The following is a 12,304-nucleotide window of genomic DNA, read 5'->3' as shown; positions in this document are numbered from 1 at the left end:
CACAAACCAAATCTATGAGGAAGCAGGAGTATGATAAGAAAGCAGAATTTATGAATAAGCAGCAATCGTGCAATAAAAAAAAATACATAAATAGTAACCAGAATTTGTTAGTTGGAATAGGATAGAAGGAAGCAAACCTGCAAAGTGTAGCTCAGAAATGATGTGCCAGTGTTCAAAGATCCTATCATCTGGCTCAACTAAAAGCCACTTTCCTGCCACCTAGGTTTACTAAGCCTCCTGTGTTCTTCATCAGGCAACCCCAACTTCCTGGATTCCCTTGCTAAAGCTTGTTGGGCACCTACTATTAGCTAAGCATGATTCTAGGTGTTTGGGATCCAACAGTGAACAAAACAGGAAAGTACTTACAACAAACACCTTATTACTTCAGGTAGGGTCTCTGTTTCAAAGGGGCAAATTAAAACAATTCCTCATGCCCTCATTTCTTCCCATGGTCCAGCTGGTGAGCTCAGTTATGGTGTCATAATGAGTCTTAGGAATACAATTCATGTTTATCCCCCCTTGTCATTGGGATAGTGGCTGGAGAATTAGGAGAAGAGAAAAGAATTGAAGAAGCTGGGAGACTGGACATGGGGGAAGTCAGCTCATGCTGACATATGACAATGACAGCAGAGCAGCTGAATGCCCAAGCTTTCAGTAAACTGGGATTGGAAATTTGGCTCTACCACTTACTCATCTGGTAAGGCCAATCGTCTCAGCTATAGATTGGAAGTAAAACATTATCCATCTTATTGCATTATTGTGAGGATAAAGTCAGAAAATACATGCAAAGCATTTAGCACAGTCTGTGGCCCAGAGTAAGTGCTCAATAAGTGATAGCTGTTGTTGCTGGTGCTCTTATTATCAGCAGTCCTCTAGCTTTCACGTTCAGTAGATAGGATGGCCATGGACATGCTAGGGGGAAACTGGATGGCATCCTATAGGCCAACCTTTCCTTGAAGTCTGCTGCCAGCCAGAAGTTCGTATGCTCACTGAGTTTCCTTTGAGTTGGTATACCCCTTCCCAGGTTCTCTCTAGTGTGAGGAAAAAAGGGCACAAGAACATGATAAAGATGAAAACTATTGCTGCACAGAAATGCAGCTCTGGAAGGAGGAAAACAATAAATTCTGGAAGCAAAGTCTGCAGCAGCTGCTCTTTGGGAAGCCCAGCTTCTCTTTGCTCAGGGTCCTGGTATCATCATGGTAGCATACCAGAACACACATCGGACAGGGCCACGGGTTGTGTTATAGTAGCAGAACGAGTAGGCGGCCAAGCTAACACTGCATTCAGGCCTTCCTGTGGGATGTGCACCTCCCTACTCACATAGAGGCCTTCCTCATTTCTTATACCTCTGTGAGTTGCTCCCAAGAGGCCCTGGATGTGTGGATTAGGACCATATCTAGATGTCTGAAAGACAGTTTGGACTGAATGACTGACATACTTAAGCCAGAACCTTCCAAGGTTGAGTCTCTCTGCTGCTCCCTTATACCCAGACTTACAAAATAGTCCATCTGCTCTGTAGTTCTGCCACTTCATGTGTTGCTTGATGGAACACCCAAGGCTCACAAGATAAGGCAAACCACCTTGCATAGCATGAGCTGAGCTTCTAGGTTTGCACTGGCTGTTCCAGGCTACTGTGGACCGAGCTCTATCCAGACCATCATGCATTAGGCTCTCTAGACCTTGAAGACATCTTAACAACAAGCCATTCTCCTTCCCAAAAGAAGATAACAGAGGACAGGCTAGGACTGCTCCTCAGCAGGATGGTACCCTCCATCATGTTGGCAGCCCTGGTCCCAACAGGGTAAGGATGAACTAGAGTTGGCTGGCTAGAGTTGCCCCACAGGTTAGGAGGACAAATTCTGGATCTAGATGACTCCCATTCAAATCTCAGCTTCTACTTTGGAGCCACTTTTTAAACCTGTGTGACCTCAGAGGAATTACTCTTTCTCTCTGTTTCAGTTTCTTCAACTCTAAAACAGCAAAAAGAATACAACATGCCCCATAGGGTTATTATAAGCATTAAATTTGTTAATATTAGTAAAGTCCTTAGATAAATATCTAGTATATAGTAAGTGTCTGCTGGTGCTATAATGGAGCAGAGGTGAAGGGAATCTTGAGTTGTCCAAAAAATAGTGTCAAGCTCAGCACATCATAGCCAGCTTCCTTCTCTTTCTTTAGGAGGTCATTACTAGGTCAGTTGCACAGAAAAGAACAAAATGCTATCAAGAATGTTTTGGAATGTAAGACTGATGAATCACAGACCTGTATCCCTGAAACAAATAATACATTATGTGTTAATTAAAAAAAAAAGTGTTTTGGAATATCTAGGTGTCCTCGAGTAGCCAGGGGATCTCTTACCCGGGAATCACAGACACTCAGCTAGACCAAAGTGGAATAGTCTGGAGACTGTTTTGGAGGTGCTGATGCTTTAGATAACCAAGGATTGCTGGACTAGAGGATTATATGAGGTCCGGTTGGGCAGGGTATGGTGGAGGTGTTTGAGGTCACCTTAGGACATTGTCCAGGAAGTGCAAAAACCTCCCCTTGAAAGTCATGCAGGATACTAGTCATTTGGTGCTGCCATAGGTCAAGGAGCATCATGATCTCTCCAAACTGTCTGGACAGTCCTAGAGAGCCATCTTCCAAATGCAGCTGATAAAAGGCCAACAAAGTTATAGGCACCCAGAACACCTAATTTCATGGACCCGTGGAACTGGCCCAGGAGCGTGAGAGGACCGGACAGTTTCAGGACCCCAGAAGTCCTAGCAGAGACCTATTCCTGTTTTTCTTTTTCACAGTGCCCCTATACCCTCAGGAGAAGTGGAGATCCATTGGATCCCAAGCCTATGAATTCCTACCAGGTTTCAGATTATAGATACTGTGGTGCTCATAGGGTTGTCAGGTAAATACCGGTCACCTAGTTAAATTTGAATTTCTAATAAACAATGAATCATTTCATAGTATAAGTATGCTCCAAATGTTGTGTGGCATATACTTATATTAAAAATGTATTTGTGTGGCTAACTGAACATAATAAATGAATAAATAAATAAATAAATATTAACAATTAAATATAAATAAAATATAAATGTATTTGTTGTTTGTCTGAAATTCCAATTTAACTGGTATCCTGTATTTTTATTTAATAAATCTGATAACACTTACTGGGGGGTGGGGCAGCGGTCATGGAAGGGTACTGATATGTGCAACCTCCAACTGACCACAATGAGCAAAGATTCTAGAGGATTCTGGTGCCCTCACCTCAGGGCAGTTCATTCAGTTCAAGTCTCTGAGCGTGAGGCAGTTTTGGATGCTTACCCACTCTAATGTTGTAGTTGGCTTACTTACTCTATGGACATCAAGGGCAAGAGCCACTCTATGGACACCACTGGGAATTTCTCACAGCCACAGTTGGACCGTTGTCCACCATCCCGCTTTCCAAGCAGAAGTGAGCAATCTCATTTTATAAGTGTCCTCCTGTGGCCACATATAAATCTTGTATCTCCATAAACAGCTGGGGCTGGAAAAAAAAAAAAAAGCATGGTAGCTGGGAGACTCATCTGAAGACAGCAAGTCTGCTCTGGGAGGCAACCTTATCAGGTCCCCTCCCTTTTGGGGAGCTTTGAACTATCGCTCAATAAACTTTGCTTTGCTGCCCAGCAGGAAAAAAAAAAATCTGTTCTGACAACAGGCATTGCAAGGTTTGGAAAGGTCTGACCAAGAACCTATGATGTCAGAGCCAATAGCCCGATTGTCAGTAATTTGCCACATCTACAGAGCAGATACAGTGGCCACCGTCTGAGACCACAAATCCCTGTTTCCTCTCTGGAAACCGAATTGCAGAAAATTAGCAGGAGACACAGCCTTATGAATTGAGGGACAGTTCAACCTCACTCTGTCAAAATGGGAGTAGATAGTAACCAAGAGTAGGGATGTGGTATAAGGTTGGGTTTTGTAAGCTGAAAGAACAGTCAAGAACCTCAGACAAGTACACATAGGTACAGAATGTAAAATTCAGGTCACCAAGACCCAGAAACAAAGAACTACCCAAAGAGGTCAAAAAGTCAAGGCAGTCTCTAGCGGCAGAGTTCAGAAACAGTGAGCTAGCAACAGGTTGGTGTTTCCAAAGTCAGCATGTGACTAGCCAATATTGGTTCATTTTTCATTCTTGGCATTCCAAGTGGGGAATACAGCTGGTAACAGATACTTCCGTGAGTTTAGACATATTGTCAGGGACTAGGCCTAATTGTCAACATCAGTGGACCTTTCCCAGTCCAACTCTTCAAGTATTCCACTGTCCCTGACTGTTAGAAACTCTGTTTGGTGTCACTCTACACATTTGACTTCAGAGGCTTTGTAATCGTCTGATCTCCTCCTACCTGCTCCTTCTCTGCCTTCTTCAAGGGCTCTTCTTACTGATCCTTAAATACTCACATTGCTTAGGGTCCTGCCCTTGACCCACTGCCCTTTTACTTCCCTTTCTTTCCATAGTGCCTGGATGTTCTCCTTTGTCATCATTGTTCCAGCTAAGCATAACTGATTGAAACGTAGGTTGTGAAGACAAAGCCCTTGGGTCCTTTTTTCCTAGCTGTGAGACTTGAGTGAAGTTTTGGGGTTTTTTAAGCTTCTTCAAGTTTAATATCCTACCTACATAATGAGGATAAATAACACAAACAAGCTTGTAGGACTGTTAAGAGAATTAAATAAGAAAATGTATGTAAATTGCTTTGCATGGTGCCTGACATAGTAAGTGCTCAGTAAACATAATCATAATAGCTATTATTTATTAGTACTTATATAGTGCTCAATCTTAGATCTTTGTTTGTGGCTCTGTACTCTCTCAAGAGCCATTTCCATATATTCATCTGTCTACCATAGATTTCTACATGGTTGTTCCAAAGACACCTCATGTTCTTTGGGTCAAAACCAAAACTGGGCTTTTCTCCTTCTAAACCTTCTCTCCAGGGTGCTTGGGTGGCTGAGTTGGCTAAGTGTCTGCCTTTAGCTCAGTTCATGATCCCAGGATCCTGGGATCAGTCCCTGCTGAACAGGGAGCCTGCTTCTCCCCCTCCCTCTGTTGCTCCCCTTTCTTGTGCTCTCTTGCTCTCTCCCTATCAAATAAATAAATGAAATCTTTAAAAAAAAAATAAGCCGGGTGATGGGTATTAAGGAGGGCACGTGTTGTAATGAGCACTGGGTGTTATACCCAACTAATGAATCGTTGAGTACTATATCAAAAACTAAGGATGTACTATATGTTGGCTAACTGTACATAATAATAAAATTAAAAATCAATCAATAAATAAACTTTCTCTCCTTCTCTATTCTCATTGTTGGCACAAATATTCATTAGTCACCCAAGCTGGAATCCTAGCAGTTATTTCTGACTACTATCTTTCTTTAACATTTATCTTCTACCTCTGATCCTCATCAAATCAGTCATTATAATCTGATATTTTGCCTCAACTCTTTCACTTTATATTCTTCCCTAACTTATTGAATAAAAACCTCTTGAAAAGGTAGTGATTCTTGAAAAGGTAGTGATTCAAGGTCAAAACCTTGAAGACCTCTGAAGAAGCTCATCACTTTGGTGGCAAAGACAGACAGACTCCTGTGGTAGATGATGTTATTGTTGGGAATATTCACTGGCCAATCTATGGAGGCTATGGGAGAAAAATACATTTGATATCTGGCTTGGAAGGTGACTTGCATTGGCCAGTAGAATGTAAGAATATATGACATATGCCAGTTCTGAGAAGTTGTAAGCAATTGTGAGTGGAAGCTGTAAAAGTCATTATATGGTTCCACCATTGCTTTTTTCCCCCTGCTGTGACATCACCATATCCCAAACAGGGCCTGCTCCTTTACCTAAATCATTAATGAAAAAGATGAAACAGGGCAGCAGTCAATTTATGATGTGTAGGCAATATGAACAAGAAATAAACCTTTTTGTTGTTAGGAGATTGGGGTCATTTGTTACTGCATGATAACCCAGCATAAACTAAAAATAACTGCTTCCAGGATTATTCACGGAGTCTTTGAAGCTAACGTATATGATATGGAAATCAGCGAGTCACAGTGATAGGAGGCTCAGTGTTCTCCAGCAAAGGAAGAGAGCTAGGTGTGCTGCCAAGCATCACAGAGGCTTCATACATGCATACGGTACTGAGATTCTACTTTGGGTCAAAGTTCTGATTGGTAAAGTAAATATTTACCATTTTGAAGATGCCAATAGCTAAAGGAGTTTCCAGAAGGAGCCAACAAAATCAGATTAAAAAAAAAATCTTTTGGTACTTACATAATGGGGGGGGGGTACCAAAAGGAAATGGCATTGCTGTGAGCTTACTTATGACCTACTTCAACATATTGGAACAAATGTCAGCAACTTAGGGGTTGGTGACATTGCTTGACAAAAAAACAACTTCAATTTTCTAACTCCACCACAAGCCCCAAATCAGCCTGACCATTTCTAGGGCACATCTGCTTTGCTTGGCAACAACAGCAGTAACAATAACAATAGGTAATAACAAATGACTACATAAACTAAACTGTGTTCACATATTAATAGATATTAAACAAGGCATTACTTTGCTATTCTATCTGACAAACGTGTGTATTAACAGGGTCCTTCAAGACTACTCCAGTCAATGGTAAAGCTCAGCATATCGACATTTTGGAACAGATCATTCTTTGTTGAAGGGACCGTCCTGTGCACCATAGGACATTCAGCTGCATTCCTCACCGTACTATGAAATACCAGTAGCGCTCCCCAGTTATGACAACCAAAAATGTCTCCCAACAATCCCAAAATGTCCCTGAGCTGTCTTCTTGCCAGAAAGGGAGACTCTAGTGGTGGGAAGTTAGAAACCAGGGCGAACTAAATTAAAGATATTTTTAAGTGGATGAGTCTTTCGATTTACCTAATCAAAATTAGTTCAGGTAGTTAGCACGACGCTTTGCTTATAAATCAAGGAAATCCTGCCGTAATTGCCAGTAACAACGATTGACTGTGGCTGAGTACTGACTGTAGATGGTAAATACAATTGGCATAGTCAGTATAACAGGGAGATTAAGCACATGGCTCTGGTATGGGACAGCCTGGGTTGAAATCCTGGCTCTGCTACTTGTTTGCTGTGTGACCTGGGGTAGGTTTCTTTACTTCTATGCCATTGAGCCCTTATCTATACAATGAATAACGCAGCATATATGAAATAACCTAGGGTTGTTTGAGAATTCAGTAAGTCAATGCACAGAAGGGGCTTAGAACTGAGCCAAAGGTGTAGAAAACAGTTGGTGTTTACTGTTATTCTCAGCTCTGCAACTTAGACGACTTCATCTCCATTTGATGCATGTGGAAGCGCATATGCAGGGAAATCAAGTTCAAAATCACACAGCTACTAAGGCACATGGCTGGCAAGATTCAAAACTCCCAAGACGAAAGCGTTGCTCACAACACCGCAGCCTGAATGGAAGACCGATTAAAGCCGGGTTAAACCTGGGAAGAAGAGTTCTCTTTCACGGATAAAAATTGGAACTTGTGGGCTTGGCTGCTTGTGTTTTCCGGGAGTAACCGGAAGACCCCCCCCCCCCAACAGGAGGTGGAGAAACGGCCTTTACCGCAGACTGGCTGTGAGAACTCGGGCAAGGCTGTCGAACATCCTGAGGCTGTTTACTCATCTGCAAAATGGACACAAAAACACCTGCTCTGCGTTCTTCACGGGTGGTGGTCAGGGTGATGTGAGAAAACATAAGGCAGCAGAGCATTGTACAACTAGACAGGGCTCAACAAACGTCAGGGTGGCAAGGGCTCCGGGCAGCTCCGTGCTGTGTGGAGGCACGTGTCTTCGGGGTGTCCAGCCGCTCTGCCCAAACGAGTCTGGCGGGGGCCTCGGCCGCAGCAGACCGGCCGGTGCGGGCGGCGCGCAGGGGTCTTCTCCCGCCTGGATCCGGGGTGGGCAGTCTGGGAGGTGACCCCCCAACATGGATGCGGCAGCTGCTGCTTATCGGCAGTGAGTCAGCGACCCAGACAGATGAGGTGTCCATAGCGACCTTCCTGCCTCCATGAGTGTGGGAACTCGGGGCTTCCCAGGGCTGCGGGGTGGGAACGTAAACAACACGGCCCTTGCTGAAGCTGGGGCCCCCCGCGTCCTCCCTTGGCGCTGCCCTCACCCAGGAGGAGGCGCGGGAGATCATCCAAACACCGCCACTGAGAGCACCGAGGGAAGAAAAAAAGCAGGGGGCCGGGGCTGCCAGGCGGGCTCTGCCTCCCGGCGTGATTAGGACTCCCCCAGAGCTGGACGCTTCCTGCCAAAAGTCCCACCACCGCCGCTTCTCGCTGTCAACACGACAGAGTCGGAAATATCTCCACAGAGTGGACACCCTCCTTCCCTCCCTGTTGCCCACAGCAGGTGTATCACTGTAGTCCCTAGACCTCCCTGGTGAGTTCTCTGTAAAGAGCCGGCATTCCTCATCTCTTTCTAAAGGCAGCGTAGGAGGCGGTTTGGCGAAATGGCTCGGTCTCTGCCCCCTTTCCTCTGCAGAAGCCTCAGCCTAGCTCTGGGCTCTACAGCACGAACACCTGCCTTTGTTACTCTTCACACTGATTTGCTTCTCCGTGCCTTTCCTGTGTGTTGGAGTCTTCATTCCTTTCAGTTGTCTGCTCTACAGTTCCTGGCTCCTTCCAGGAACACAGCTCAGAGGGATTCTGTGGCAAGATAGAAAAGCGTTTTATGCTCATGTTCATGTCTTCCCACTTTTTCCTCAGTCGTCTTCTTCTGCCTCTTAATATTGGCCAGCACCTGCCCTGCATTTGACAAACACCAGACCCCATAAAGATGCTGGGGACACCTCAGAAGATAAAGCTGGTGACTTCTCATGGCTTACATTCTAGATATTAGATAAGAACTCCTAGAAGAAGTTAGGGGGCTGTGGGTGCCTGTATGGGTAGGTACGAACCCAGACCGGGCTCAAGAGAGCCCTCTTGGAGAGATATTTGGGTTGAGCCTGGGTACATGAGCATCGTTCAGGGGAAGGGTTGAGAAGAAGGGAAAGACAGCAGGAAGGAAGACCATCTATGTGAGGGCCCTGAGAGAAGACAGCGATTGTGGAAGCAAAAACGAATCGTGCAGCTGCTTGTGGTCTGTGACTTGGGCCTCCCCCTCTCCCTTAAGCAGTGTTTTGTCCCTAAACACTTCTGCCTACTCACCAACCATAAAACCTGTCATGTAAGCTCTCTGGGGGCTCTGCTTTCTTCCTTCCATGATTGCAACCTCAACCGATAATTTCCTAAAATGGTCTTAGAGCCTGGAGATTTAGATTTTTAACTGAATTCTACCACTTAACTCTACCTGCTTAACCTGAGGAAGTGACTTAGCTTCCCTGACGTGTGGTTCCCTGTCAGTAATATGGACCAGTAATATTTAATCATGTCTGTAGTTATGCTAATAGTATCATTTAATAATGTTTACTCTGGGGGCGCCTGGGTGGCTCAGTGGGTTAAAGCCTCTGCCTTCAGCTCCGGTCATGATCCCAGGGTCCTGGGATCGAGCCCCGCATCGGGCTCTCTGCTCAGCGGGGAGCCTGCTTCCTCCCTTCTCTCTCTGCCTGCCTCTCTGCCTACTTGTGATCTGTCAAATAAATAAATAAAATCTTAAAAAAAAAGTTTATTAAAAAAAAAAAATAATGTTTACTCTGTGCCAGCCCCGGGTGTTAAGTGCTTCTTGTACTCGGTTGCATTGAACCCTCACAAACATGAGGTAGGTACTATCTCTATCCCAAAGGATTCTTGGGAAGTCTGAGCATGATCCTGACCGTGAATGTGCTCTGTAACCATTAAGAGTTAATGCAAAATTGAAACAATATCACCATGTAATAAATAAATAAATTCATCTGTACCTGTCTTCTGAGCAAAGCAAACAAAAGGCAGGGGCCAGAATGAAACAGTGTCATCACGAAACTGCTAAATGCACGTAATGCCAAACCGCTGAAGGGAGAGTTGCACAAAAGTGACCCTGAGCCTCCCAAGTTTACAGTCTGATGACCACCACTGCCTGGAGCACATACCTGAATGAAAACTCACAATCAGTTCATGAAGAGACCTTGACATTATGTCAAACTTACCGCCCACCAACAGGAAGGGTCTTTCAGGAGCCTGGGTGTGCCAGGAGAAATTCATAAGCTTTATTGCAGAATTTAGGGCTGGGGCTGAAGCCAATGGGTCTGAGTCTCTTGGGATCGTCCTTAGTACACGTGTCTCTACTTTCTATCACTTTATCCTGGACGTTTCTCACTCCAGACCTCAGCTCTGGGAAATCATTTATTCCCGGTGTATGCACCAGCATCACAATGATGGATTCTTAAACTGCCCGTTTCTGAAACCGTGGATGTGTGTAACACACTAACACGAACACATATGTGTGCATGCCTGTGTGTGTGTTTGTGTGGGGGGGTCTTTGTGTACATGCTTGTGAGTGTGCGAGAGTGGCTTCCTACACTTACACTCCCCCACTTGGTAAAAAGGGGCACTGGCTCCCCCTCAGGGCAGCCGGTGTGGGAGTCTTGACATCAAAACAAATGAGGTGAAAGAGGGTAAGTGTGGTTTGATGCTCTCAGAACAGATGAGAAGCAATGAATAAGAAAGTCAATGAGCTGAAAATGACTTGACTATAGGCACCACCTAGGGATTATGTCTCTTCTAAGCAATTGTAATAAACATTTGTTTCAACTTCATGAAAGTGCTTTGAGCTTTTAATATCCATTTTCCCCTTCCCAGTATAGGCATTCTGTCTTGGAAGTTAAGAGCACATTCTGGGTTCACTATCCAACTCTATCAGATTTTGCCACTCACTAGCTGAATGATAACTGAGCAAATCACAGTATCTGTAGGCCTCTCTTTGTTCACCTCTGATACGGAGAGGTATCCTTCTGATATGGAAAGCTACCTCGTGGCTTTCTTGTAAGGACAATGGAAAATGAAATGTGGTCATTGTTTTGCATTCAATACTTGATGGCATTGTACAGGTGACAGCACAGATGCCCAGAGAAGTTAGCTTCCTCTTCCGGTCCCCGTAGCCAGTTAGTGGTAGTGCCAGGAGAGTAGAGCGTCCCATCCCTCGCCCAGGGCTCTTTCTGTTCAAGCATGTGGAGGACCAATCCCACACTGATGTGAGTTGCAGGTTTCAAGTGATTTTTCATGCATGACTACTTGAATTTGCACTTCTTTGCCAAATCCACACATTAGCAAGCTCAGAACTCTGGAGAAAAGGTTTACATAGGGCCTTCTGAAAAATAGTCTAGATCTAGGGTCGCTTGAAGGAGAAACAAAGCATTATGTGGGTGAGGGGGAAAAAAGACACTCTGTCACACTCTCCCCTCCCTTGTGGACATGTGGATTATTTACTCTGTGGATTAATGTAACATAATCTTTAATCCCACATTGCCTATGCTCTGCCTCTTCCCTCCGCCATGTGGGGTGTGTGCTCAGGCAATGTAAACCCAGCAAAGTAAATCTGCTTTTTACATCTCTCACCCTGCCTACTTTTTTAAAATTTTCATCCCCTTCGAGCTTTAGAAAACCAGAGATAAATGTGTTCCCAATTATCTTTGCTCAACTCCTACTATGAAAACAATGGAAAGACAGCTAGCTGAGAAGTCAGGAAGCTGGGAGCTTTCGTCCAGGTATGACACTGGTCAATCGTGGGCCCCCAGGCATCTTAGGTCTCTGCTTCAGCCTTTGGTTTTTAATCTGTAAAACGAAAAGAAGAAAGGAGCATTTACAGGATGCCTACTTTGTGCCAAGGGCCTCCGATTATGTCATTTCATTTAGTCCTTTAAAGAAAGAACTCTACTGGATAGGAATTTTTATCTGTTATGCAAATGAGAAAATAAAGGGACAGGGAAGCTAAAAGCTAAATAAATTGCCTTGGGCTCGGGTGGCAAAGAGGAACCTGAGCTGAAATTTGAACACCCAGGACCATTTGATGTCCAACTTCAGGCTTGTACTAGTAATCCAGTCCAGTCTGTAATGCTCCTCTCTGTTCGAGTATCATGCTCTTCTGTAAGCACAGCTAATCAATAGTTGGCTGAGTTTGTTACAGTGAGTCATTGCTTGGGGCCATACTCTGAGGAGTCAGGGGCCCTGAGGAGATTCACTACCTCTGTTACTTGGTGGCTGTTACATTAGCTAGCCCTCCTAACATTCTGAGAAGTAGTTTTGTTGCCATTAGGGGAAACCTGATACTTGCCTTCATCTTAACACGCCTCTTCCAATCAGAAAGACTTTTCCTTGGAGGCCCTTTACTTAACC

Source organism: Martes martes, assembly GCF_963455335.1.
Source record: "Martes martes genome assembly, chromosome: 4".
Lineage (NCBI taxonomy): Eukaryota > Metazoa > Chordata > Mammalia > Carnivora > Mustelidae > Martes > Martes martes.
The sequence above is the reverse complement of the archived record's forward strand: the minus strand, read 5'-3'. Positions refer to the sequence as shown.